A 13,362-nucleotide genomic window follows, 5' to 3' on the forward strand; every position below is an offset into this window, starting at 1 on the left:
GAGAGATACAGAGATACAGAGAGAGAGAGAGAACAGGGAGAATATGAGGGAGGGAGAAAGAGAGAGAATGAGAGAGCGAGAGAGAGATACAGAGATACAGAGTGAGAGAGAGAGAGATACAGAGAGAGAGAGAGAGAGAGAGAGAGACTGTTAGTTAGTTATAGCAGAACAGGAGACCAGGAAAGGGCCACAGCTGGACAAGAACTGTGACAGACTTCCCTGAAATACACATACACACGCTACACACACGCACCCACACAAACACAAAATCACACACACACGCACTATCACACACACGCACTACACACACACACACACACACACACACACACACACACACACACACACACACACACACCACTCTGGACAGTGTATAGTAAGATAATGTAAAAGGCTTGGCTCTGGCGGAGACTCACAGACACAGGATATGATGTCATGGAAGACTTCCTTGGGGAAGAGGGCGTGGTCCAGTCCTCTGAAGTAGAGCTTTAGAACACCAGCGATGGAGTCCATGTCATGATCATTCTGATCTCCTGCCAATGGGTCCTCACCTACAGACAGGGTGGGAGAATAAAGACAGAGAGAAGGTGAAAGAAAGATCGGGTGGGAGAATAAAGACAGAGAGAAGGTAAAAGAGAGAAAGATCGGGGGGGTACGAAAGAAGCGGAATGATATAAAGGGGCGGGGGTAAAGGAATATTGTGTGAGATAAGCAGGTCCTTCTGTTTATGCTATGGCTGGTGCTGGGCTTTCTGGGTAGTGTAGTCTTACCTCTCTCAAAGGCGTTCCTGATGTCATTGACCTCCACCTGAGGCCAGACACTCTGAAGATGCCCTCATGGTGCAGACCTGCAGACAGCGGGGAAAGAGAGAGAGAGAGAGAGAGAGAGAGAGAGAGAGAGAGAGAGAGAAGGGGGGGGGATAGAGGGTAGAGAGAGAGCGAGAGAGAGAGGGGGCCGATAGAGAGGGGTGGACGATAGAGAGAGGGAAAAAGAGAGGGGGTGGAGAGAGAGAAGGGGGAGAGAGAGATTGATAGATAGATAGATAGATAGAGAGAGAGTGAGAGAGAGAGAGAGAGAGAGAGAGAGAGAGAGAGAGAGAGGGAGGGGTGTTACTGATCTTCTAGACAACAGACAGACACAGGCCCTTCATTCTTCTGTAGTGTTTAATCATTTATATTGCAAATTCACAATACTTAACATTATTCTATTTAAAAAAATATTTTGCCTCTGCAAAGCCAACAACAAAAAATCCAACCACACAGCCAATCCTTGGCCCAGGAAACAGCCAATCTGAGTTCAGAGCAGGGCGTCCTCACCATGGCGACTGATGAAGTGGATACAGCTCTCCACCATCAGAGGGATGACATGGCCAGCCTGCTGAGAGAGGAGGAGAGAAGAGGAGGATTAGAGGAGCATAGAATACACGGCCCAGGTAACCAGTAGGGGGAGGGGAGGAATCCCTGACCATTTCCCTCTGTAGGACAGCAGGGAGGAGGAGGGGAGAGAGGGATGGAGAGAATTCCATGACCATTTCCCTCTGTAGGACGCGGGGAGGAGGAGGGGAGAGGGATGGAGAGAATTCCCTGACCATTTCCCTCTGTAGGACAGCGGGGGGAGGAGGGAGAGGGATGGAGGAATTCCCTGACCATTTCCCTCTGTAGGACAGCGGGGAGGAGGAGGGAGAGGGATGGAGAGAATTCCCTGACCATTTCCCTCTGTAGGACAGCAGGGAGGAGGAGGGGAGAGAGGGATGGAGAGAATTCCCTGACCATTTCCCTCTGTAGGACAGCGGGGAGGAGGAGGGGAGAGAGGGATGGAGAGCAGTAGGTACAGTAGCTAGTGTTGAGACAGAGTTCAGACAGGGTTCAGACAGGGAGAACATTATTTACACACGGACACAAGAGTCACATATCCAATTCGGCACACATCACATACAAAAGGAGTCAGACCTGCTTGAACCACACACACATCAAGGAAGAAGAGACGTCGGAGGGGGAAGCGCGGGAATACAGAAGCAAGCTGTTGCTAGGAGACAACTTCTTCCCTCTTCCCTTTGTTTAGGTTTTCCACAGATTACTATCTGACGAGGGCAGGGGAATCTGGAAACCTTCTCTGTGTGTGTGTGTGTGTTGTTTTTGTTGTTGTGCATGTGTGTGTGTGTCTGTGTGTGTGACATGTCTGTGTGTATCAGTGCGGTTGTACGCTGTTCAGAAGCTGCCTGCTGTTAGATCTTTGGACGGGGGTGTGACAACAGAGGATCATAACAGAAGGCTCCCACTGGGGGCGCTAGCTACACTCACCACATGGTATAATAGACCAGAAGTCTTATTTGCACAACTGTTTCAGATAGTGTAGTCTGTAGACCTAGCATAAGAAAGACATGGAGCTTCTCCAGGTAAAAGGTAAAACCACACACACACAGAGAAACGTACACATAGAAAACCACACTCTGAATGGAGAGAGAAATTACCTGATTCCGTAGTGCAGAGTTCCTCCTGTCACTGGAGAGGAGGAAGAGGGGAAAGAGAGAGAGAAGGGAGGGAGAGAGACAGCAGAGTGAAACAAAGAAAGAGATATCGAAAGAAAGAAAGAACAAAACATTGCACTGTCATTACACCTCCAGAGAGATACTATTTATACACAACTCTGGAAATAATCTATGTGAACTCACACACACACCACACACACACACACACACACACACACACACACACACACACACACACACACACACACACACACACACACACACACACACACACACACACACACACACACACACACACACACACACACACACACACACACACACAATGCAATATTAGAATGAGTATGTACCCATAAACACACCCTTGCAGCAGTCAAATCGAGCCAACTATTGAAACTCCCAATGGTATGTGTGTGTGTTTCTTTACCACACCTACCTGGCAAGGCAACAGTCAGTCTTCTGACCTAAAGCAGGGAAGACACAGGAAGAGGGGGTGGGGAGAGAGAGAGAGCAGAGAGAATAGGAGGGAGGGAGAAAGAGAGAGAGAGAAAGCGCAGAGAGAATAGGAGAAAGAGAGAGAGAGAGAGAGAGAGAGACTGTTAGTTAGTTATAGCAGAACAGGCGACAGAAGGAAAGGGCCACAGCTGGACAAGAACTGTGACAGACTTCCCCTGAAATACACACACACACATTAACACACACGCACTATCACACACACATGCTAACACACACACGCTAACACAAACGCTTACGTGCTTACATGCACACACTTCTGAGTGATTGTCCTGTGTAGCTCTAGCTACACACATCCCAGAGGATCTCCCTCCCCAACCTACAGTTACATCCACAGATGGGCCTGCAGTGCAACACACGCATCCTATCCCCCACTGCCCCATCCTGCTCCCCAGTGTGGCCCCTTCCTGTGTCTCTGGGGCCTGCTCCGGCCTACACCTCCCAGTGACATCCTCAGTTACAAACATCCAGTGGACTGTGTATGTGACTGTGTGTGAGTTAAGAGTGTGTGACTCACTCTCTCCCAGGGTCTTCTGGATCAAGTCATGTTTGGCCTCCAGTTTGGTGATCAAGTTCCGGCCCTCCAGAAACTCCTTCAGTTTCTACAACATACATAGAGAGAGAAAGAGAGAGAGACAGAGAGGCGAGAGAGTGCGAAAGAGCGAGCGAGACAGAGAAGCGACAGAGAGAGCGAGCAAGACAGAGAGACAGAAAGAGAGAGACAGAGAGAAAAGAGAGAGAGAGAAAGAGAGACAGAGAGCGAGAGAGAGTGCGAAAGAGCGAGCGAGACAGAGAGCGACAGAGAGGGAGCGGGCAGACAGAGAGACAGAGAAAGACAGAGAGAGAGATAGAGAGAGAGAGAGAGAGAGAGAGAGAGAGAGAAGAGAGAAGTTAGCTACTGTGCACAATGATTGAGTGTGTATCATCATGACATCACTGACACCGCCTTATGGAGCAGATGTGTGTGTCACCACAACAAGACCTCACTGACTCCTCCTCTTCCTGAATAACACAACACATCTCTGCTCTGTGATTGGTCCTCACAGTGAAGTAGAACTGCTCCGTTTCCTGTTGATTGGCCCGTCTCTTGGCCAGGCTGGGTTTGCTGAGGAATGATTGGCTCATGGTGGACTTGACAGACTCCATGGAGTTGCTGTGGTGGAAACACTCGCTGACCTCATAGTCCTCCACGGTGACCATGTCCTGGATGGTCGACAGAGTGGCCTCCATAGTCTTCTTCACCTAGAGAGAGAGAGAGAGAGAGAGAGAGAGAGAGAGAGAGAGAGAGAGAGAGAGAGAGGGTAGAAAAAGAGAGGGGGGAAGAAAGAGGAGGAAGAAAGGGAGGGTGGAGAGGGGGGAGAGGGGGAGAGGAGGGAGAGAGGGGTTGAGGGGGAGAGAGAGAGAGAAGGAATGATGGTGTCACACTCTCAACAGCAGTGGGTGGAATATGTGTGAGTGGGCAGACATAGATGACAACTGTCAGAGTTAACAGAAGAGGCTATGGTAAGATGAGGTGAGAGATGGGGGTGGGGGTTAAATGTTGGAGTGATGAGGTAAGAGATGGGGTGAGGGGTTAAATGTTGGAGTGATGAGGTGAGAGGTGGGGGTGGTGGTTAAATGTTGGAGTGATGTGAGAGATGGGGGTGAGGGGTTAAATGCTGGGTGATGAGGTGAGAGATGGGGGGTGAGGGGTTAAATGTTGGAGTGATGAGGGTGAAAGATGGGGGTGAGGGGGTTAAATGTTGGAGTGATGAGGTGAAAGATGGGGTGGGGGTTAAATGTTGGAGTGATGAGGTGAGAGATGGGGGATGAGGGTTAGATGTTGGAGTGATGAGGTGAAAGATGGGGGATGAGGGGGTTAGATGTTGGAGTGATGAGGTGAAAGATGGGGGATGAGGGGTTAGATGTTGGAGTGATGAGGTGAAAGATGGGGGATGGGGGTTAGATGTTGGAGTGATGAGGTGAAAGATGGGGATGGGGGTTAGATGTTGGAGTGATGAGGTGAAAGATGGGGGATGAGGGGGTTAGATGTTGGAGTGATGAGGTGAAAGATGGGGGATGAGGGGTTAGATGTTGGAGTGATGAGGTGAAAGATGGGGGATGAGGGGGTTAGATGTTGGAGTGATAAGGTGAGAGATGGGGGTGAGGGGGTTAAATTATGGATTTAGGAGGTGAGAGGAGTGCAGGTCTCACCTCCTCATTCTCAATCTTGAGGTGGAGAGACAGGACTGCAGCTGCTGACACCTCTGGAGTAACTCCCCTTCTAGCGGCTGCTAGGCACAAACTAACCCCATCTAGAGAGAGAGATGGATGGAGAGAGGTCAAACACCATTGTAAATACAACCCATATTTAACCATTTGCACATGGTTACAACACTGCATATATACATAATATGACATTTGAAATGTCTTTATTCTTTTGGAACTGTCACGTATACTCCCTCTCTGCCCTCTAGGTTTTGAGAGAGATAGACAGAGAGAGAGCGTGAGAGCGTGAGAGAGGGAGATAGATAGATAGATAGATATATAGATAGATAGATAGATAGATAGATAGACGGAGAGAGAGAGAGAGGTCACCCATTGTGCTGCTGTCATGGGGCTCTGTTCACAAACACACCCTACAGAGCCCCATGACAGCACAATTAGACCCAACCAAATCATGAGAAAACAAAAAGATAATTACTTGACACATTGGAAAGAATTAACAAAAAAACAGAGCAAACTAGAATGCTATTTGGCCCTACACAGAGAGTACACAGCGGCAGAATACCTGACCACTGTGACTGACCCAAAATTAAGGAAAGCTTTGACTATGTACAGACTCAGCGAGCATAGCCTTGCTATTGAGAAGGCCGCCGTAGGCAGACATGGCTCTCAAGAGAAGACAGGCTATGTGCTCACTGCCCACAAAATGAGGTGGAAACTGAGCTGCACTTCCCTAACCTCCTGCCCAATGTATGACCATATTAAGAGACATATTTCCCTCAGATTACACAGATCCACAAAGAATTCGAAAACAAATCCAATTTTGAAAAACTCCCATATCTACTGGGTGAAATTCCACAGTGTGCCATCAGAGCAGCAAGATTTGTGACCTGTTGCCACGAGAAAAGGGCAACCAGTGAAGAACACGCACCATTGTAAATACAACACATATCTATGCTTATTTATTTTATCTTTGTCCTTTACCATTTGCACATTGTAAAAACACTGTATATATATATAATATGACATTTGTAATGTCTTTATTGTTTTGAAACTTCTGTATGTGTGATGTCTACTGTTAATTTTTATTGTTTATTTCACTTTATATATTATATACCTTACTTGCTTTGGCAATGTTAACACATGTTTCCCATGCCAATAAAGCCCCTTGAATTGAATTGAATTGAGAGGGATAGAGATGGACAGAGAGAGGGGACGCGAGAGAGGGAGATAGATAGATAGATAGATAGATAGATAGATAGATAGATAGATAGATAGATAGATAGATAGATAGATAGATAGACAGACAGAGAGAGAGAGAGAGAGGGATAGAGATGGACAGAGAGAGAGCGCGTGAGAGAGGGAGACAGACAGACAGACAGACAGACAGACAGACAGACAGACAGACAGACAGACAGACAGACAGACAGACAGACAGACAGACAGACAGATAGATAGATAGATAGATAGATAGATAGATAGATAGATAGATAGATAGATATAGGGATAGATATAGGGATAGATATAGGGATAGATAGAGGGATAGATAGAGGGATAGATAGAGGGATCGATAGATAGATGTCACGCCCTGACCTTAGATAGCCTTTTTATGTCTCTATTTTGTTTAGTCTGGGTGTGATTTGGTGGGCATTCCATGTTTTTGTTTTCCATGATTTGTATTTCTATGTTTTGGCCGGGTATGGTTCTCAATCAGGGATAGCTGTCTATCATTGCCTCTGATTGGGAACCATACTTAGGTAGCCCTTTGCCTCTTTTTCAGTGTGGGAAGTTAACTTTGTTTGTGGCACTTAGCCCTTAAGCGTCACGGTTGTTTTTGTATTGTTTATTGTTTTTGTCGGCATCATTCTAATAAAAAGGAATATGTGCGCTCGCCACGCTGCGCTTTGGTCTACTTCATTCGACGGCCGTGACAAGATAGATGGATAGATAGATAGAGGGATAGATAGGGAGAGGGGAGGGAGAGAGAGCAAGAGAGGAGAAAGATAGATAGATAGAGGGAGAGAGATATAGAGATGGACAGAGAGAGGGAGAGAGATGGACAGAGAGAGAGGGAGAGAGATGGACAGAGAGAGAGAGATAGATGGACAGAGAGAGAGGGAGAGAGATGGAGAGAGAGAGGGATAGATGAAGAGATGGACAGAGAGAGAGGGAGAGATGGAGAGAGAGGGATAGATTAAGAGATGGACAGAGAGAGAAGGGAGAGATGGAGAGAGAGAGAGAGAGAGAGAGAGAGAGTTAGGGATAGAGAGAGGGAGAGAGTAAGAGATAGATCGACACACAATTGGTTTAAGCTCACAGACACACTTACTACCCCCCCCTACCGTGTCTCCCATGTGTGACTGGAAGTCGAAGCGCATGGGGGGACAGAAGACGTTGTTGTAGGTTTCCATCAGTCTCTGCTTGTCCCCGTTGGGCTCCAGGCTCTCTGCTGCCCCCTCCAGGCCCTCCAGACCGCTGTGTTTAGACGCCTCCACGTTCATCTCGGCTGACAGGTAGGTTCGCAACGCACGGTGGAGACTGGCATGGTAGCCCAGGTCACAGCACTGACAGAGGAAGGGAGGGGAGAGAGAGAGAGAGAGAGAGAGAGAGAGAGAGAGAGAGAGAGAGAGAGAGAGAGAGAGAGAGAGAGAGAGAGAGTTGATTAATTCAAAGAGATGCTTACAAAGGCATGGTTCAAATCAACGCAATACGTCTTAGGCAATGAGATATTCCCATGGACGTCCATTCAAACGTACTACAGTAATTGCTACAGTACATACAAGAGGTCGACCGATTAATCGGAATGGCAGATGAATTAGGGCCGATTTCAAGTTTTCAAAACAATTGGAAATCTGTATTTTTGGACACCGAGATAGATTTTCACATTGTCAGCTCGGGGATCCAATCTTACATCAGTAATCATGGTCACCAGCATCAATGTAACAGTATACTGTAACTTTAGTCAGTCCCCTCGCCCCTACCCGGGCTCGAACCAGGGACCCTCTGCACACAGACAACAGTCACCCATGAAGCATCGTTACCCATCGCTCCACAAAACCCACGGCCCTTGCAGAGCAAGGGGAACCACTACTTCAAGGTCTCAGAGCAAGTGAAGTCACAGATCAAAAGGCTATTAGCGCGCACCACCGCTAACTAGCTAGCCATTTCACATCGGTTACACTCACCCCCTTTTCCGCAGCAACCAGTGATCCGGGTCACGGCACCAATGTAACAGTATACCGTAATTTCTGGACTATTAAGCGCACCTGAATATAAACCGCACCCAGTGAATTATTAAAAAATATGTATTTTGTACATAAATAAGCCGCACATGTCTATAAGCCACAGGTGCCTACCGGACATTGAAACAAATTAACTTTACACAGCCTTTAAACGAAACACGGCTTGTAACAAAAATAAACAGGCTTTAACGAAACACGGCTTGTAACAAAAATAAATAGGCTTTAACGAAACACGGCTTGTAACAAAAATATAAAAAATAGCAGCCGACCAAGAAAGTCATTGGTCACTATCTTCCTCCTCCTGTGCACTGAAACCACTGAAGTCATCTCCTTCGGTGTCGGAGTTGAATAGCCTCAGAATTGCTTCTGTTCTTGTTGGATTGTTTTCATTGTCGCTCTCGTCACTTTCATCTGGAGGAAAATTCCCCGCTGAGCTCATGCTGCCCCTTCAACACGCAGCAGTCCAGCCTTTCGAAACCCGTTGATGATAGTGGATTTTTTGACAATGCTCCACGTTTTCAGGACCCACTGGCAGACTTGACCATAAGTTGCTCTTTGCATGCGTCCCGTTTTAGTGAAGGATTTCTCCCCACTTGTCATTCAAGCCTCCCACTGAACACGGAGCGCCACCTTAAATGCACGAATTACACTGGTGTCGAGTGGCTGCAAATACTTTGGGCCATCTGCATTTCTTCCCTCTGAAAGCTTTTGTTGTCTTTTTTGCACGGACTCAGTGAATCTTGTGAAAGCGGGAAAAATCCATAAATTAGCCGCGTCATTGTATAAACCGCGAGGTTCAAAGCGTGGGAATAAAGTAGCAGCTTATAGTCCAGAAATTTCGTTACCTTTAGACCGTCCCCTCGCCCATACCCGGGCGCGAACCAGGGACCCTCTGCACACATTAACAACTGACACCCACGAAGCATCGTTACCCATCGCTCCACAAAAGCTGCGGCCCTTGCAGAGCAAGGGAACCACTACTTCAAGGTCTCAAAGCGAGTGACGTCACCGATTGAAACGCTATTTGCGCGCACCACCGCTAACTAGCTAGCCATTTCACATCGGTTACACTACCATTAAACTTATCTTATAAAAAACAATCAATCATAATCACTAGTTAACTACACATGGTTGATGATATTACTAGATATTATCTAGCGTGTACTGCGTTGCATATAATCTGACTGAGCATACAAGCATACGAGTATCTAAGTATCTGACGGAGCGGTGGTAGGCAGAAGCAGGCGCGTAAACATTCATTCAAACAGCACTTTCTTTGCGTTTTGCCAGCAGCTCTTCGTTGTGCTTCAAGCATTACGCTGTTTATGACTTCAAACCTATCAACTCCCGAGATGAGGCTGGTGTAACCGAAGTGAAATGGCTAGCTAGTTAGTGCGCGCTAATAGCATTTCAAACGTCACTCGCTCTGAGCCTTGGAGTGGTTGTTCCCCTTGCTCTGCATGGGTAACGCTGCTTCGAGGGTGGCTGTTGTCGTTGTGTTCCTGGTTCGAGTGGAGTGGGACGGAAACCATACTGTTACACTGGCAATACTAAAGTGCCTATAAGAACATCCAATAGTCAAAGGTTAATGAAATACAACTGGTATAGAGAGAAATAGTCCTATAATTCCTATAATAACTACAACCTAAAACTTCTTACCTGAGAATATTGAAGACTCATGTTATAAGGAACCACCAGCTTTCATATGTTCTCATGTTCTGAGCTAGGAACTTAAACGTTAGCTTTCTTACATAGCACATATTGCACTTTTACTTTATTTTCCAACACTTTGTTTTTGCATTATTTAAACCAAATTGAACATGTTTCATTATTTACTTGAGGCTAAATTGATTTTATTGATGTATTATATTAAGTTAAAATAAGTGTTCATTCAGTATTGTTGTAATTGTCATTATTACAAATAAATAAATAAAAATTGTCCGATTAATCGGTATCGGCTTTTTGGTTCTCCAATAATCGGTATCGGCATTGAAAAATCATAATCGGTCAACCTCTAGTACATACTACAGTACATACTACAGTACATGCTACAGTACATACTACAGTACATACTACAGTACATGCTACAGTACATACTACAGTACATACTACAGTACATGCTACAGTGCATGCTACACCATCATTCATGAGAGTGAAGGTATGCTACATGCTATCCCTTCAGACAGAATTTAGTGACGGTATGCTACATGCTAACCCTTCAGACAGAATGAGAGAAGGTATGCTACATGCTAACCCTTCAGACAGAATTTGTGAAGATATGCTTCATGCTAACCCTTCAGACAGAATGAGAGGTATGCTACACGCTAACCCTTCAGACAGAATGTGTGAGGGTATGCTACATGCTAACCCTTCAGACAGAATGAGAGAAGGTATGCTACATGCTAACCCTTCAGACAGAATGAGAGAAGGTATGCTACATGCTAACCCTTCAGACAGAATGAGTGAAGGAGCATTAGAAGTACTTCATCAATCATCATCATTCCTGTTCATATAGCCAAAGGCTAACCCACAGTCTCTCAGTCTATAGTAAAGGGCAGACTACAGTAATGAGACCAGAGGGGAGAGGAGGAGGAAACAGAAGACGAGGGAGAGTCCTGTCAGTGGTCCTTGTTAAGGGTCAGGAGAGAGAGGGAGGAAGAGAAGGATGAGGGAGGAGGGTGTAGAGAGGGAGAGTCCTGTCAGTGGTCCTTGTTAAGGGTCAGGAGAGAGGGAGGAAGAGAACGATGAGGGAGGAGGGTATAGAGAGGGAGAGTCCTGTCAGTGGTCCTTGTTAAGGGTCAGGAGAGAGAGGGAGGAAGAGGATGAGGCAGGAGGGTGTTGAGAGGGAGAGTCCTGTCAGTGTGAAAGAAGGGATGAGGGGGAGTAGGGATGATGGGGATGAGGGGAGAGCCCTGCTCTGCTTGCAGTAGGTCTTGTTAAGTTGAGTTAAGGCTGACTGACGGGTCTACGTGCTGCAGGGAGAGGTGGTGGGCTGAGATGGATGCTGGACTACATAATCAGTTGTTCTCTGGCTCCCAGAAAGACTGCTGGAGTATGTATCTATTTTTACCATACCAACAGGTTGTGTGTATATGTGTACTCACGTCAATGATATCAGACAAGTCATGGATGTAGTATTTGAAGACACAGCTGTTCGTAGCCTCCAGAGCCAGCAGGTATTCATTCCTTGCCTTGATTGCTTTCAGCTTGTTCTCTGTGTACTTAGCCTGCCTCTGAGAGGGACACAGAGAGAGAGGGGGGGGGGTGAAAGAGAGCAAGATAGAGAGGGGGAGAACGAGAGAGACAGAGAGAGAGAACAAGAGAGGTAAAAGAGAGGATATAGAGAGGAGATAGAGAGAGGGAGTGAGAGGAGAGAGGGAGAAAGATAGGAGATAGGAGAGGGAGTGAGAGGAGAGGGAGAAAGAGAGAGAGGAAGAGAGAGAGGGGGAGTGAGAGTGAGAGAGAGAGAGGGAGAAAAGACGAGATAGAGGGAGAAAGAGAGAGAGGAAGAGAGGGAGTGAGAGTGAGAAAGAGAGATAACAGGATTGAGAGAGAGAACAAAATCTATACTGGTAGATAATAGTAAGGCCAGTGGTAGGGTCTTGTCTCTCTGACAGAGCCCCCACTGTAGTAGAACATGGCTAGAGGTTTAAGCCAGTTACAAACTCATACATCATTCATGAACAACACACATGCAGGTACAGTTGAAGTCAGAAGTTAACATACTCTTATGTTAGAGTCATGAAAACTCGTTTTTCAAACACTCCACAAATTCCTTGTTAACAAACTATAGTTTTGGTAAGTCTGTTAGGACATCTACTTTGTGCATGACACAAGTAATTTTTCCAACAATTGTTTATAGAAAGATTATTTCACTGTATCCCAATTCCAGTGGGTCAGAAGTTTACATACACTAAGTTGACTGTGTCTTTAAACAGCTTGGAAAATTCCAGAACAAGATGTCATGGCTTTAGAAGCTTCTGATAATTGAGTCAATTGGAGGTGTACCTGTGGATGTATTTCAAGGCCCACCTTCAAACTCAGTGCCACTTTGCTTGATAGCATGGGAAAATCAAAAGAAATCAGCCAAGACCTCAGAAAAAAATTTGTAAACCTCCACAGGTCGGGTTCATCCTTGGGAGCAATTTCCAAACGCCAGAAGGTACCACGTTCATCTGTACAAACAATAGTACGCAAGTATAAACACCATGGGACCACGCAGCCGTCATACTGCTCAGGAAGGAAGAGATGAACGTACTTTGGTGCGAAAAGTGAAAATCAATCCTAGAACAACAGCAAAGGACTTTGTGGAGATGCTGGAGGAAACAGGTATAAAAGTATCTATATCCACAGTAAAAAGAGTCCTATATCGACATAACCTGAAAGGCTGCTCAGCAAGGAAGAAGCCACTGCTCCAAAACCACCATAGAAAAGCCAGACTACGGATTGCAACTGCAAAAGGGGACAAAGATTGTACTTTTTGGAGAAATGTCCTCTGGTCTGATGAAACTGTTTGGCCATAATGACCATCGTCATGTTTGGAGGAAAAAGGGGGATGCTTGCAAGCTGAAGAACACCATCCCAACCGTGGAGCACGGGGGTGGCAGCATCATGTTGTGTGGGTGCTTTGCTGCAGGAGGGACTGGTGCACTTCATGAAATAGATGGCACCATGAGGTAGGAAAATTATGAGGATATATTGAAGCAACATCTCAAGACATCAGTCAGGAAGTTAAAGCTTGGTCGCAAATGGGTCTTCCAAATGGACAACGACGCCAAGCATACTTCCAAAGTTGTGGAAAAATGGCTTAAGGACAACAAAGTCAAGGTATTGGAGTGGCCATCACAAAGCCCTGACCTCAATCCTATAGAATTTTTTTGCAGAACTGAAAAAGCATGTGCGAGCAAGGAGGCC

At 46.2% G+C, this 13,362-nt stretch overlaps 1 pseudogene; it reads right to left on the reverse strand.

Annotated features, from left to right (window-relative positions):
• LOC135532122 (SLIT-ROBO Rho GTPase-activating protein 2-like) overlaps nucleotides 1-13,362 on the reverse strand; it is a 58,576-nt pseudogene that overhangs the window by 2,256 nt on the left and 42,958 nt on the right.

The sequence above is a fragment of the Oncorhynchus masou genome, unplaced genomic scaffold, assembly GCF_036934945.1.
Source record: "Oncorhynchus masou masou isolate Uvic2021 unplaced genomic scaffold, UVic_Omas_1.1 unplaced_scaffold_1736, whole genome shotgun sequence".
Taxonomy (NCBI): domain Eukaryota; kingdom Metazoa; phylum Chordata; class Actinopteri; order Salmoniformes; family Salmonidae; genus Oncorhynchus; species Oncorhynchus masou.